General features: G+C 44.9%; 1 protein-coding gene across 1 annotated transcript in view; it reads right to left on the bottom strand.

The window, feature by feature from the left end:
• Window positions 1-754: 754 nt before the first annotated feature.
• Window positions 755-14815, bottom strand: part of gal3st4 (galactose-3-O-sulfotransferase 4) — an 82677-nt gene continuing 68616 nt past the window's right edge. Inside the window, exon 5 of the mRNA XM_044183781.1 lies at window positions 755-820. The gene's annotated coding sequence lies outside the window, so the exon portion shown is untranslated. The remainder of the gene's footprint in view (window positions 821-14815) is intronic.

Genomic DNA, 14815 nt, shown 5'->3' on the forward strand with positions numbered 1-14815 from the left:
ATCGAACAGTCAACATCTCTGCCGATCTGCAAGCCTTTTCAGTTTTCTTTCAGTTGTGCCTTTGCCTGAAGAAGACCCACAGTGGTCAAAACGTCGCGCATAGGCACACTTTATTATTAAAAAATATATATTATTTAGTTTGTTAAAAAATTAAAAATATAAAAAATTCCTAAAAAATAATTATAATTTTAGTTCACAATTTAAAATTTGAGTTAAATTTTGATTTTTGTTTTAAATAATTTTATTTACTTTCGTATAGGGATTCTAAAAACAACAACTCCATCATTAGTTTTGCTCATGATGATGGATGACCGTGGTGCACCACGGCAAAAGATGTCGTCTATCCCCTGAACGGGATCAACAAAGACCATTTCAGGGTGGATATTACCACCAATCCGCCTTTGATAGAGGGGGTGGGGGTAGGGACTACCGGGGGAAGGACCGTGCACGTCCTGTCTCCCACTTTGCTGGGGGTCAGGTTCAGTTCCCCTACCCTAACCACCTCCTCTTTAACCCTAACCCTTTCCCGTTTCCTTTTCCCTAACCCTAACCTTCCTCCCCCCTTCCCTAACCCTAACCTTCCTCCCCTTTCCCCTTCCCTAACCCTAACCACCTCCACCCTTACCCCTAACCCTAACCTTTCCCCCTTTCCTTTTCCCTGACCTAAACCCCAGGTTTTTGTCCTTTACTTACCTGTTTTCCTTTACCCTCTTACCGTCCCTGCTTACCTACCTTAGTGGCATTTGATCCTCCTTACCTTTGGTTGAACGTCTCTCTCCTCCCCTTCTTTCCTGTCAGGTCCCTGTGAGATCTCAGTTACCTGGAAGACGAAGAAAAAATCAATTACAAACATATCTTTCAACACGACATTGGCTCGTAATTTTAAACTTTCAAACTGAATATTGGTCAGGACCTTTATTTTAGTAATCTCTTGGGGTGGGTTTCAGAGCTTTTATAAACCATATAGTAGAAAAATGTTGATTTTATGAACTTACAATATAAAGAAAAACTAGTGCCAGTGCATTATAACTCCCTGTGGGGAGTTAACCCTTTTTTCACCTAACCCTAACCCCTAACCCTAACCCTAGAAGACCTTGTCGCCTACTTGGTACTCGCTATGGGACGCTTTCTGGTCGTAGTAGGCTTTGGATCCTTTAGCGCTGGCTTCTAGGTTCTCCTGAGCCCAGGCGAACGTGGCTCGGAGGTGGTCACACATGTCTGCCACGTACTAATGACCTGGGTGATACGGGATGTGGAATTTTATGTCCACCCTCAAGATGTCACATAAATTGGTCAAGACGCTGGAGGTGAAATGGATGACTCGGTCTGAATCAACAGAGAGGGATAGCCACCTGCGACTGAATACGTGGTTCAGCAGCAAGACTGCGATTGTCATAGCTATGTAGTTAGGTGCCGGGAGGCACTCAACCATTTTGAAAATGCTCATCTGATGGTGAGGAGGTACTTGTTACCTCGCAAGGATTATGGGACTGGTCCGACCCAGTCGATTTGAAGATGCGACCAGGGAAACATCCTTTTATGGAGTGGGGCACGGTCCAGTGGTTGGGATGGCTGGAACTGGCAACAGACCAGGCATCCTTGGACATAGGACTTGGTGTCGCAGGCCATTGTTGGCCAGTAAGCCACCTCTCCAGGGTGTAGAGAATAGCTTTGTAGCCCTGGTGGCCCCATCATGTTCATGCGCCAACATGACCCCCCCACCACCACCCCACACCACCACCCCCCCCCCCATGGCTCGTCTTGGGGCCTAGTTGGTGGTGGTTCAGTTCCTCCATGTCAGGGTTGACCCAAACAACTCCCCAGCCCTCATGGTGAAAGAAGCAGCCATCTACATAGATCCTTGGAAGGTCTTGACACATGTTTTCGTCATAATAACAGTGATTTGAAGGATTCACTAATGCAGTGACCAGTATGAATTGGGGGCTTGCAGTGTTGGCACTCAGCCAGGCCCTGCCCCAAAGCCATTTTGTGGTTTTGGGCATATTTGACCTCAATGTCATAGCCTTGTAGAGCCATCATCCAAGTGGCAATCTTAATCTCAATGCTGCTATGAGGTTGGCTTGCATAGGTGACGACCTGCTTGTCTGTGTCGCAATTTTGTGCCAAGGCAGCACTGAGGCAGTGGGGAGAGAAGCTTGCCTCAAAGTGGAACTCCTAGTCCTTGTCGGGGTAAGCCAGGCAGGGGCAGTTTTCCTTCATTCGTGAAGGAGTGCTCTAACGGTTCTCCCCACACAAAGGGCTTATCCTTATGGAGGAATTTGGTGAGTGGTCTGGCTATCTCCGCGTAGTCTTCAATGAACTGTTGGGAGTAGTTACACACACCCAGTTACACACACCCTTTATCAGCACAGACGACACGCTAACTCAGGATTACAGAGCACCGTGCGTTTGCATCTAAAAGCTACAAACCACACATTTGAAGACAGCGAGGTGAAGATTCTAAGTAGAGAGAAGAGTTGGTTTGAACGGGGTGTCAAGGAAGCCATTTTTGTGAAAAAAGAGAACCCCTCTTTGAACAGAAATGGTGGTATGAGATTCATTCTGCCCAAAGTCTATCAGAGTGTATTATCACCTTGGTCACACCAATCACATGCTATCTTGGAAACTATTAGGTCAGTTTCAGGGGAAACTAGCTATTAACAGATACTCAGGCAGATTCCTTCCTGAGGGCAGGGCTTATGTAACACAGAGTAGCTTAAATTTCTAGTTCCCGTCCCATTTTTTCACAATTGAGAATGACTTCCGGATGGGAGCCGAAATGTCTTGATTCTGAAAACAGTGTCCAGATGACTACGACTGAAACCTTTTCTACGATAGAACACTCCTGGACGAATGAGGGACTACACCGTCCCACACCCAGGAAGCTTTGGAGTCCTGACACATCTATTGGTTCAAGACAACTATCTTGATGTCTTGAATGGCTTGAATCCTCCCAGTCTGGGGTTTGATGCCTTCAGCTCCTACTGTTAGACCCATGTACTCCACCTTTGTCAACACCACTGGCCTTTGGTGATGACCAATTTGACTCCTGTGGCGGCAAGCTGGTTGAGTACGTGACGGACTTTGTTCAGTTGTTCTTTGAAAGTCTGACTTCTCATCAGAATGTTGTCCCATGTAAATGAGGTTTCCGCTGGTGGGGAGTGGGTTGCATCTCCACCTGAGGTTGGGTCTGCCGGTTGGGTCAAGAGGGAGTACACAACCATGTCACCTTCGCCAGGCAACGGTGATCATTTTGGTCAGGAAAATGAAAAGAATGTTATCCAGGTTATCGTTCCTGGTCAAGGATGGAGGCAGTTCTCCAGTGAATGGGATCGTTAGTTTGAAGTTGTGGAATGAATTGTCGATTAGTACCCCCAATGGTTATCGAGCTGAAACCTGGACTGGGGCATACACCAGATTCTGCACCAGTAAAGTATGTGGAACAATGGTCCAACTCAAGCAGTGGCGTGCTGCTGACAGCGAGTTCCAGGTCAGGTTGAGTTCCCAGAAGCGGAGCAGGGGTTGGAAGAATGCTTGTGAGCCAGGCATCTTCTGTCCCTTAAGGATTACGAGACGGATGGAAACACCTGCTGTCTGAACAGGTATAGTCATATTGGGATTTACAATGTTTAAAGGGGGGCACCCACTTGTGTAGGTGCAATCAATTAATTATGGCTATCAGAATTATCAAAGATAACCATCAATAACTTTAATAAAGTCCTCAGGGGCACCACTCTTCTTAATTGATCACACCTACACAAGTGGGTGCCCCCCTTTAAACATTGTAAATCCCAACAGTCATCTGCCTCGCTTGCAACCTGAGGAATGTTTTGCCCAGAATTTATGTGTTCTGGTTCAGTATTCAGAACAGTGACTTTGGCGCTTGCTTGGGCCCACAGAACTTGGTTGCCCATGTCCAGCTGGGCACCAAGCCTAACAAGAAGGTCTGCCCCTAAGAAGAATGGGGGTCGGAGATGAGGGACTGTACTGACAAAGTGCGTGACCCATTTCCTCTCGACCTGTACCGATTGAGCACACACTCCGACACTCCGGGTCTGTGGTGACTCTGCAGAAAGACGGCGGTGGTGGCTCTGCTGTAAGCAGGAGGAAGTGTGTGTTGGCAGATCTTGTCATACCATTCTTGGCTAACGGCCGACTTTTCTGACCAGATAGCCAAGAGCGCATCTGGAGTGGCGACACCATTGAGGTGCACAAGTCTAGGTTTGTGCACAGGAAGGACTCGTGGTGGTAAAAGGGGTTCAGACTTTCAGTCATAGGCAGCCAAGAACGATCAGTACCATGATCGGGTGCTGGAAATGGCATGGTATTGGCATTGGCAGTGGTTCTCTGGATTCCGGGGATGATGGCGACTTGTCCGTCTAAGGTGGCCTGACTGCCTGAGGAACTAAGGGGCTTGGGAGATCCAGCCTGAACCCAAATGTGTCCCTTGTGGCAGTCAATGAGTGGGTCCAGTCGGTCCAAGAGTTCCTGACTGATGAGTAGCGGTTCTGTGTCTACCAGTGTCATCTCCTGGAAGGTGATGTCAACCCACGTGTGCTTCGTGATTTGTGACTTGTCCTGTGTGTAACTGGTGATGTTTATGTTACAAGTCTCAACTTGTAATGGCTTCCCAAGGGCGTGCATGGCTCTTGCCAACTCTGCAAAAGTGCTGGCACACATCAGACTAATCTCAGAACTGGAATCAAGTAGGGCGAGGGTGCTGATACACCCCCCTACCACTACCGAGATGTAAATTCACCTGGCGTTGCCCTTGTGTATAAGAACACCCAGAAAGTTCAAGGAAGGAGGCCGTGGGATGTCCGGAGTGGTGATCTCAGGAAGTGCCATGGGTTCTCTGGATTCTCTACCCCAACAGAGGAAGTAGACTTTAGCTGTTGAGGCTGCGTTCCCCTGGTCTAGTCATGCTGATGGGGGTCAGTGTCGGTGCCTTTGTCGGATCCGACTTCACAGATGAATGGTGGGATCTTTCAAACTGCTTCACCGCCTCTGTCAGGTATTTCCGGAGCAAGTTCGCCATATCTTGCTTTGACTTTTCACTTCTGGGGTTGTCTTACCATCATGCCCGTTGTCTTGCCTTGGGTTCCGGTCAAATTGTGCCTTTCCCGTGGCGGTGGTCTGGATCAACCGTGGGGATGGGTCCTGTTCCCACCCCCTTGGCTCAATCGCCCCCCGTCCTGGCGGACGTTGTAGCACCCTTGGTATCCAGGCTTCCTATCGACCCTGGCACAAGGCATTTTGGTGCCTTCAAGCGCAAGGTTTGGGTCCGCTGAGGCCTGGATTCCCAAGACTCGCCATCCTCAGGTCATCTGGCAGGGCATGCGCCCATACAAGTTGGGCGTATATCCTGATCTCCTGCATTGTGAGGTCTTTTCCATGACACTTCATGGTGTCGTCATATCTCACGTCCTCCTGGAGGTTATGTAGGAATAGGGACTTGAAGTGCTGTTCTTCCCCAAGCCTGGGGTGTTGCGTCCCTGGAAGTATGCGGCTCACAGCCGTCTGAAGTACTCCCTTGGAGGCTCGTGCCTTTTTGTACAATGGCAAATGTGCCGAGGGTGGCGGAGGCTTGGTCTGTGTACAGTGAATATTCATCCCGCAGGGATTGGCACGGTCCCAAGTACCGATCTCAGTTACCTGGCGGGAGTGTTCCCATGAAGACATGGATGCTCCTGGAAGTGGTTTTCCAGATAAGCTTCAGTTTTGCACGCAACAATGCGTGAGATAGATCCAAAAGACAGCGCACTATCTCTTGGAGATAGTCATGTTTGACTTGGTTGTTTGGGTCAAACTGCTCCACGTGTAGCTGGGTGTAGCACTCCTCTTGGTCTTCAGCTTGCACCTGAAGTTTGAATTGGCAGAGGAGGGCAATTTGTTCAAGCACATCTGGGATGGTGCGCTCGGGCTTACCGGATGGTTGGTTGATGTAAGATACAAGCTCTTATAGCTTATCATCATAGGCATTTGCATCATACCCATTAGGATTATCTCTGTCCTCTAAGGAGAGATGGAGGAGGCCAGTGACTGCATCTTGCAAAGATTAGTCGTCTGACTCCTGGGGAGCCTCAGCTCCTGGCTCAAGGAGGTTTTGGCGACTAATTTTTACCACTCTGTGGCCTTAATACTATTTGTTGTGGCAGCAGAAAGTTGAGCTGCTTCAACCTGGCTTGCAAGTTAGTATGCTAATTATTCTACCTCAACCTACTTTGCAGGGTGCTTAAATGAGGTGACTTTTGTTCTTTCAAGAATAATAGCTAAGATGAGATCTCAAACCAAACAATGTACTAAATTATTAAATGAGACGGTGTAGTCCCTCATTCATCCAGTGTTCTATCGTAGAAAAGGTTTCAGTCGTAGTTATCTGGACACTGTTTTCAGAATCAAGACGTTTCGGCTCCCATCCGGAAGTCATTCTCAATTGTGAAAAAATGGGACGGGAACTAGAAATTTAAGCTACTCTGTGTTACATAAGCCCTGCCCTCAGGAAGGAATCTGCCTGAGTATCTGTTAATAGCTAGTTTCCCCTGAAACTGACCTAATAGTTTCCAAGATAGCATGTGATTGGTGTGACCAAGGTGATAATACACTCTGATAGACTTTGGGCAGATTAAATCTTAGACCACCATTTCTGTTCAAAGAGGGGTTCTCTTTTTTCACAAAAATGGCTTCCTTGACGCCCCGTTCAAACCAACTCTTCTCTCTACTTAGAATCTTCACCTCGCTGTCTTCAAATGTGTGGTTTGTAGCTTTTAGATGCAAACGCACGGTGCTCTGTAATCCTGAGTTAGCGTGTCGTCTGTGCTGATAAAGGGTGTGTGTAACTGGGTGTGTGTAACTACTCCCAACAGTTCATTGAAGACTACGCGGAGATAGCCAGACCACTCACCAAATTCCTCCATAAGGATAAGCCCTTTGTGTGGGGAGAACCGTTAGAGCACTCCTTCACGAATGAAGGAAAAACTGCCCCCTGCCTGGCTTACCCCGACAAGGACTAGGAGTTCCACTTTGAGGCAAGCTTCTCTCCCCACTGCCTCAGTGCTGCCTTGGCACAAAATTGCGACACAGACAAGCAGGTCGTCACCTATGCAAGCCAACCTCATAGCAGCATTGAGATTAAGATTGCCACTTGGATGATGGCTCTACAAGGCTATGACATTGAGGTCAAATATGCCCAAAACCATAAAATGGCTTTGGGGCAGGGCCTGGCTGAGTGCCAACACTGCAAGCCCCCAATTCATACTGGTCACTGCATTAGTGAATCCTTCAAATCACTGTTATTATGACGAAAACATGTGTCAAGACCTTCCAAGGATCTATGTAGATGGCTGCTTCTTTCACCATGAGGGCTGGGGAGTTGTTTGGGTCAACCCTGACATGGAGGAACTGAACCACCACCAACTAGGCCCCAAGACGAGCCATGGGGGGTGGGGGGTGGTGGTGTGGGGTGGTGGTGGTGGTGGTGGTGGGGGGGTCATGTTGGCGCATGAACATGATGGGGCCACAAGGGCTATAAAGCTATTCTCTACACCCTGGAGAGGAGTCCTATGTCCAAGGATGCCTGGTCTGTTGCCAGTTCCAGCCATCCCAACCACTGGACCGTGCCCCACTCCATAAAAGGATGTTATGTTTCCCTGGTCGCATCTTCAAATCGACTGGGTTGGACCAGTCCCATAATCCTGGAACTGGAAATTTAAGCTACTCTGAGTTGCATAAGCCTTGCCCTCAGGAATCTGCCTGAGTATCTGTTAATAGCTAGTTTCACCTGAAACTAACCTAATAGTTTCCAAGATGGCCCAGTAATCACACCTACACCGTCTTATTTTGAAGAATTTTGGGCAGAAACCCGTGGATCTGGTTCGGGAACTCGAAAACACAGCCAGGAAATTAGCAGACCACAGGAACCATCTCCATTTTAATCTAAGATGCAGGCAGAGCAAGATTATTCCCAAGAGCCTACAGATTAAACCACCAGTAAAAGGATACAGAGCAGAGAAGATTTGGAGAAGAAACCTGACCCAGATGCTTAGTGAAAGGATTTTTGCAGAAGAAGTTAACAAGCATTGTCCCAGAAGAAATCCTCAAGAGAGTGATGGACTTTACACAGGTAGCACAGGGTGCACAACATAGGAAGAGCAAGGAGCGGCAAATTAATAAATTCAACATCCTTTTGAATAAGAGGAATCTAGGAAAGGACCAGCACAACAGGAGATCAGGGACTGAACAAAGGGAGACATGTATTAACAGAAACAATTGGATCAAAAACTTATCAGACCGCATCCTGACACAGGCAGAAAAAGATGTGCTCTCCAAAGGGCTCAACTTTTCAGTTACATCCAACCACATCCCTACAGTGGACTACATCACAGCCACAGAAAGAGATGACTGAAGCAGAGGCTGCAGACCTGAGGCTACGTGTCACTGAAACATTAAAGAGTGCCAAACCACCTCCGTCCAACATTACATCTGAAGAGAGGAGGGCACTCTCAGCACTGCAGAAGGATCACAGCATAAACATTCTACCAGCAGACAAGGGTCGCTGCACTGTGATTCTGAACACAGCCGATTATGAAACCAAGGTCAACAACCTTCTTGAAGACACAACCACATATCAAAAACTTAAAAGAGATCCAACCAATGGCTACAAGAAGAAGGTTATAGACTGTCTACAGAAGCTTGAGAAGGAGGATGTGATAGACAGGCCTCTGTACTACAGACTATACCCTGGGGAAGCCATTCCCTGCATCTATGGCCTTCCCAAAATTCACAAAGAGAATGTTCCACTCAGACCCATCGTATACACATTTGACTACAATCTTGGCTCCGTTGGTGGGGAACACAGTACATCATGTGGAAAACACACAGAAATTTGTGGACAAAGTGAAACATCTCCAGTTGGACCCAGATGACGTTATGGTTTCTTATGATGTTGTGTCCTTGTTCACTTGCATCCCAACCTCAGAAGCAGTGACAGCGGTGATGAGGAGACTGCAGGAGGACTCCACCTTGCAGCATAGGACCAAGCTTACACCTGAACACATATGCAAACTATTAGACATCTGTCTCAACACAACCTACTTCCAATTCCGGGGACACTTCAGACAGACAGATTCACGGCTGTGCTATGGGCTCTCCGGTCTCTCCCATTGTGGCCAACCTGTACATGGAACAGTTTGAGAAGAAGGCATTATCCTCGTTCCCAGGCACACCACCAAGTCATTGGTACCGCTACGTGGATGACACCTTTGTGAAAATCAAGAAACAAGACTTGGAAGCGTTCTCAGAGCATATTAATACTGTGGACCCCAACATCAAGTTCACGCGTGAGGACGCTAAAGAGAACCGCTTGGCCTTTCTTGATTGTTCTACTCTCAGAGGAGAGGACGGAAAGCTCCAGATAGAAGTGTACAGGAAACCAACACATACGGATCAATACCTGCTCTTTGACTCACACCATCCACTACAGCACAAGCTGGGTGTAATCCGGATATTACAACACAGAGCCCAAGAAGTGCCCACTGGCTCAGAGGGTAAGAAGAAAGAGGAAAGGCATGTCCAGAATGCACTCTCAGCCTGTGGTTATCCTACTTGGGCTATCAACAAAGTTTAAAGAGCCAAAAAACAGGACAAAAGGGGAACAGAACCAAGAAGGAACGGTGTCTCCATTCCTTATGTATCTGGACTGTCTGAAAAACTACAAAGGATCTTTAGACAGCACGATGTTCCTGTCTTCTTTAAACCAGGCAACACTTTAAGACAGAAACTTGTTCACCCTAAGGACAAGTTACCTACACAGAAACAGAGCAATGTTGTCTACTCCATTCAGTGCAGTGAGGAAAACTGCAAAGAACGGTACATAGGCGAGACCAAACAGCCACTTCACAAAAAACTTTATCAGCACAGACGACACGCTAACTCAGGATTACAGAGCGCCGTGCATTTGCATTTAAAAGCTACAAACCACACATTTGAAGACAGCGAGGTGAAGATTCTAAGTAGAGAGAAGAGTTGGTTTGAACGGGGCGTCAAGGAAGCCATTTTTGTGAAAAAAGAGAACCCCTCTTTGAACAGAAATGGTGGTCTAAGATTTAATCTGCCCAAAGTCTATCAGAGTGTATTATCACCTTGGTCACACCTATCACATGCTAATCAGGCAGTTAACAGTGATGAAGTAGATGCAGCCAGAAAACAATAGGCCTGATTACTGATTACTGGGCCATCTTGGAAACTATTAGGTTAGTTTCAGGTGAAACTAGCTATTAACAGATACTCAGGCAGATTCCTTCCTGAGGGCAGGGCTTATGTAACTCAGAGTAGCTTAAATTTCCAGTTCCCGTCCAATTTTTTCACAATTGAGAATGACTTCCGGATGGGAGCCGAAATGTCTTGATTCTGAAAACAGTGTCCAGACCTTTTCTACGATAAATTATTAAATAAACAATCCAAAATCCTCCACCAGTACCCACTGGTAAAATCCACAACACAACTGAGTATGCTCAGCAACTTGTGCAGAATGTTAATTTCCCAAAGAAGTAAGAATAAAACTCAAAATTAATCATTCAAGATTATTCTGCATAAATGTTGCAATAAAGCTGGTATTTGATGGCCTCACATGGGGTACCAAAATGTTGGGATTCAGGTAGGGCATGTTATTAGCAGAAATATATGATATTTGTGAATATTAAGACAAGTATTAATATTATTAAAATAATTAATATAGATTAATAATTACGGGGCACCACCCTGCTGATCAGGGACCAATAACCAAACGTGAAAAACAGTCTCAAAGGTGGCTGTCCACATAAAATGTTGATATTCAAGGTACTTTCTTACATTAAAAGGAGGGACAGTGAAGGGTGAGATCCAAACACTGACCTTCGCAACCAGCTATTATCACAATATGTACACGCAATAATCACAGGTAACTGCTCTTTAAAAGATATAATAGCATTTATTTAATTTTAGCACTGATTAACAGTCAATAACTTTGACCAACAACCACTATCGTCTAGTCTAAACACAATAAGCATACATCAATCAGCAAGCATATAAGATGTGTGTGTGTGTGTGTGTGTGTGTGTGTGTGTGTGTGTGTGTGTGAGACAATAGAGCGTGGGGGCAAAGGGGGGGCGGCCACGGGGGTGGTCATCACGCACAAAGCCAAAGCCCACAGAGTAGGGCACAAGGAATCTCAAATGTCGTGGCAAAGCGTAATAGCTGTCCCTTTATCACACAGCTGTGTTACTGGACCTTGGACTGGTAAAGCAAAGTTATTAGCTCCCACAGTGGCTAAAACCAACACAGTTAAAATGTCCCAACAGCGTGTTACAGATACAAAATGGAATGTGCTTAACACAAAGAAAAACACACAGCAATTCAAACACAGCGGCCCGTCACTTTTGCAAAATTAAAGCACAATTCACAACAATGAAATAACACACAGTAAGTATAAGTTATATAAATCTATCTCTGCCCAGAAAGGCACTCAGCGGGAGGGAGAGGCACTCAGCTGTGATCTTGCTCTGTGAAGGGAACGATCAGTCCATTTCTCTTCATTCTGCAGGTACCGGATTTGTTATGGAGAGTAAACAATCAGGATCCAAAAAGTGTCCAGCAAACACAAAACAGTCTGTTTCTCGTCCAGCATGTTAAGCGTTAACTCTTCCTAGGGAAATTAAAGCTCACATGAAAAGCGTCTTCTTGTGGTAATGTGTGGTAAGTTACTGTGGAGAGAGACGTGATGCGCCTCCTTTCGTAAAGAGGTATTGTGGAATGCCGATGGGCAGTGTGGAGCACCAGGCTTTATGGAGTTGGTGTCGACATAGCTGTGCACCGAGGTTTTATGGCATCTTGTCCAATAGGAGTCCATTGTTTAGATTCAACTGAGATCTCGCATTGAGTACAAACCAGATTTCATCTCAATTTCACATTCAGATGTGAATTAATGGCTATGTCGGCTTGGCGCCTTCCTATTCTGTTCTTTGTTTCTCAGTCAAGCATCTTAGTGAAGGCTTTGGCCATTCCAGGTAGGCCTATCTTTTGTCCCTCATATGTGGTGAGGTTAAGCGAGGCCCAACATCAGTATAGTTTCAATTCAATTTATTTATATAGCGCCAATTCATAACAGAAGTTATCTCATTGCACTTTTTCTATAGAGCAGGTCTAGACTGTACTCTTTATGATATTATTTACAGAGACCCAACAAATCCGTGAGCAAGCATTTGGTGGAGGAAAAGGAAAAACTTCCTTATGACAGGCAGAAACCTTGGACAGAACCAGACTCAATGGCACAATACAAATACCACCTAGAATTTTTTTAAATAGTAGAATAGTAATTGTACTGTTAATATTAATAAATTAATAATAATAGGAATGACAGCTTTAGAAAAATAATTCTGCTCTGAATGAGTACAGAGGAAAAAGAGCATCTGTTATTTATCCAGTCTTCAGGGTCAGAGTCTTCAACCCGGGGAGAAGAGTGTCCCTGAAGTCTGGACATAACAGTCAATAGGATAATTTGTAGTTCCATGTCATCATTATCAGTGTACTGTTCTCATCTCGCAGTCCAAACAATCATACACAAATGAAGTATTGACGCCAAACAATTGTAATAATATCTGTATGTTATTATATCAGAGAGTCTGTTTGTTCTTGCCATTACACACCATAACTAAGGGATGGTTCAGGGCTCACCCAAGCCAGCCCTAACTATAAGCTTTATCAAAGAGAAAAGTCTTCAGCCTACTCTTAAATGTGGAGATGGTGTCTGCCTCCCGAACCCAAATTGGGATCTGATTCCACAGGAGAGGAGCTTGATATTTGAAGGCTCTGGCTCCCGTTCTACTTTACTCTAGGAACCACAAGTAACCCTGCATTCTGGGAGCACAGTGTTCTAGTCGGGTAATATGGTATTATGAGCTTTTTAGGATATGATGGTGCCTGACCGTTAAAAGCTTTGTAGGTGAGGAGAAGAATTTTAAATTCTATTCTGAATTTAACAGGGATCCAGTGCAGAGAAGCGGGAACTTATTCGGGCAGCCTGATAATAAGGAATTACAATAGTCCAACCTAGAAGTAACAAATGCATGCACTAGTTTTTCGGCATCATTTTGAGACTAGATGTGCCTAATTTTTTGTTGCGTAGGTGATAAAAGGCAGTCCTTGAAGTTTGTTTCATGTGGGAGTTAAAGGATAAATCCTGATCAAAGATAACTCAGAAGTTCCTTACGGTGGTGCTGGAGGCCAGGGCAATGCCATCTAGAGCAACTATGTCTGTAGATAATGTGTCTCAGAGCTGTTTGGGGCCAAGTACAATAACTTCAGTTTTGTCAGTTTAACATCAGAAAATTGCAGGTCCGTCATCCAGGTTTTTATGTCCTTAAGGCATGCTAACTGGGGTGTTGGAGTGTATACTATGGAGTGTTCCCTAATAATATTGCCTAGAGGAAGAATATATAAGGTCAATAGAATTGGTCCAAGCACAGAACCTTGTGCAACTCTGTGACTAACTTTGGCGTGCACAGAGGACTCACTGTTAACGTGTACAAACTGAGATCGATCTGATATAGGATATAAACCAGCTTAGTGCAGTTCCTGTAATGCCAATTACATGTTTCAGTCTCTGTAATAGGATGTGATGGTCAATGGTGTCAAATGCAGCACTAAGATCTAACAAGATAAGTACAGAGACAAGTCCATTGTCTGATGCAATTAAAAGGTCATTTGTAATTTTCACCAGTGCTGTCTCTGTGCTATGATGCACTCTAAATCCTGACTGAAAATCCTCAAATAAACTATTGTTATTTAGAATGTCACACAATTGATTGGCGACTGCTTTCTCAAGGATCTTAGAGAGAAAAGGAAGGTTAGATATAGATCTATAGTTGGCTAAAACCCCTGGATCAAGAGTGGGCTATTTTTTCTCTAATGGTTAAAATTTTATTATTAAAGAAAATCATGAAGTCGTTACTACTGAGGGCTATAGGAATACATGGTTCAATAGAGCTATGACTCGCTGTCAGCCTGGCTACAGTGCTGAAAAGAAACCTGGGGTTGTTGTTTATTTTCCTCTATTAATGATGAGTAGTAAGCTGCTCTGGCATTATGGAGGGCCTTCCTATATGTTTTAAGACTATCTTGCTAGACTAAACGAGATTCTTCCAGGTTGTTGGAATGCCATTTACTTTCACTTTTTTGTGATATTTGCTTTAATTTGGGGTTTGGGGGTTATACCATGGAGCTAACCTTCTTTGTTTTATTATCTTCTTTTTTAGAGGGGTGATAGAATCGAGTGTTGTTCACAGTGAGCCTGCAGCACTATCAGCAAGATGGTCAATTTGGGAGGGGCTGCGATTTGCATAGGAGTCCTCTGTTATATTGAGACATGGCATTGAATTAAATGCAGATGGGATCGCTTCCTTGAATTTAGCTACAGCACTATCAGATAGACATCTAGAGTAGGAGTTTTTGCCTAATGGCGTGTAGGCCAGTAATAGGAGTTCAAAAGTTTTTAAATAATGGTCCAATAATGGAGGATTCTGTGGAAAGACTATTAAATGTTAAATTTCAATGCCGTATACCAGAACAAGGTCAAGGGTGTGGTTAAAACAGAGTGGCTTCATGTACACTCTGACAAAAGCCAATCGAATCAAATAATGAGATAAACTCAGTACTAAGGCTATCATTTATCAATGTCCACATGAATATTGAAATCACCTACAATAATTACTGTTTTAAGGATTAAACTGATAAAAACTCTGAGAATTCAGATAAAATTCAGAATACAGACCAGGAGCGTGGT

The sequence above is a fragment of the Siniperca chuatsi genome, linkage group LG22 (assembly GCF_020085105.1).
Source record: "Siniperca chuatsi isolate FFG_IHB_CAS linkage group LG22, ASM2008510v1, whole genome shotgun sequence".
NCBI lineage: Eukaryota > Metazoa > Chordata > Actinopteri > Centrarchiformes > Sinipercidae > Siniperca > Siniperca chuatsi.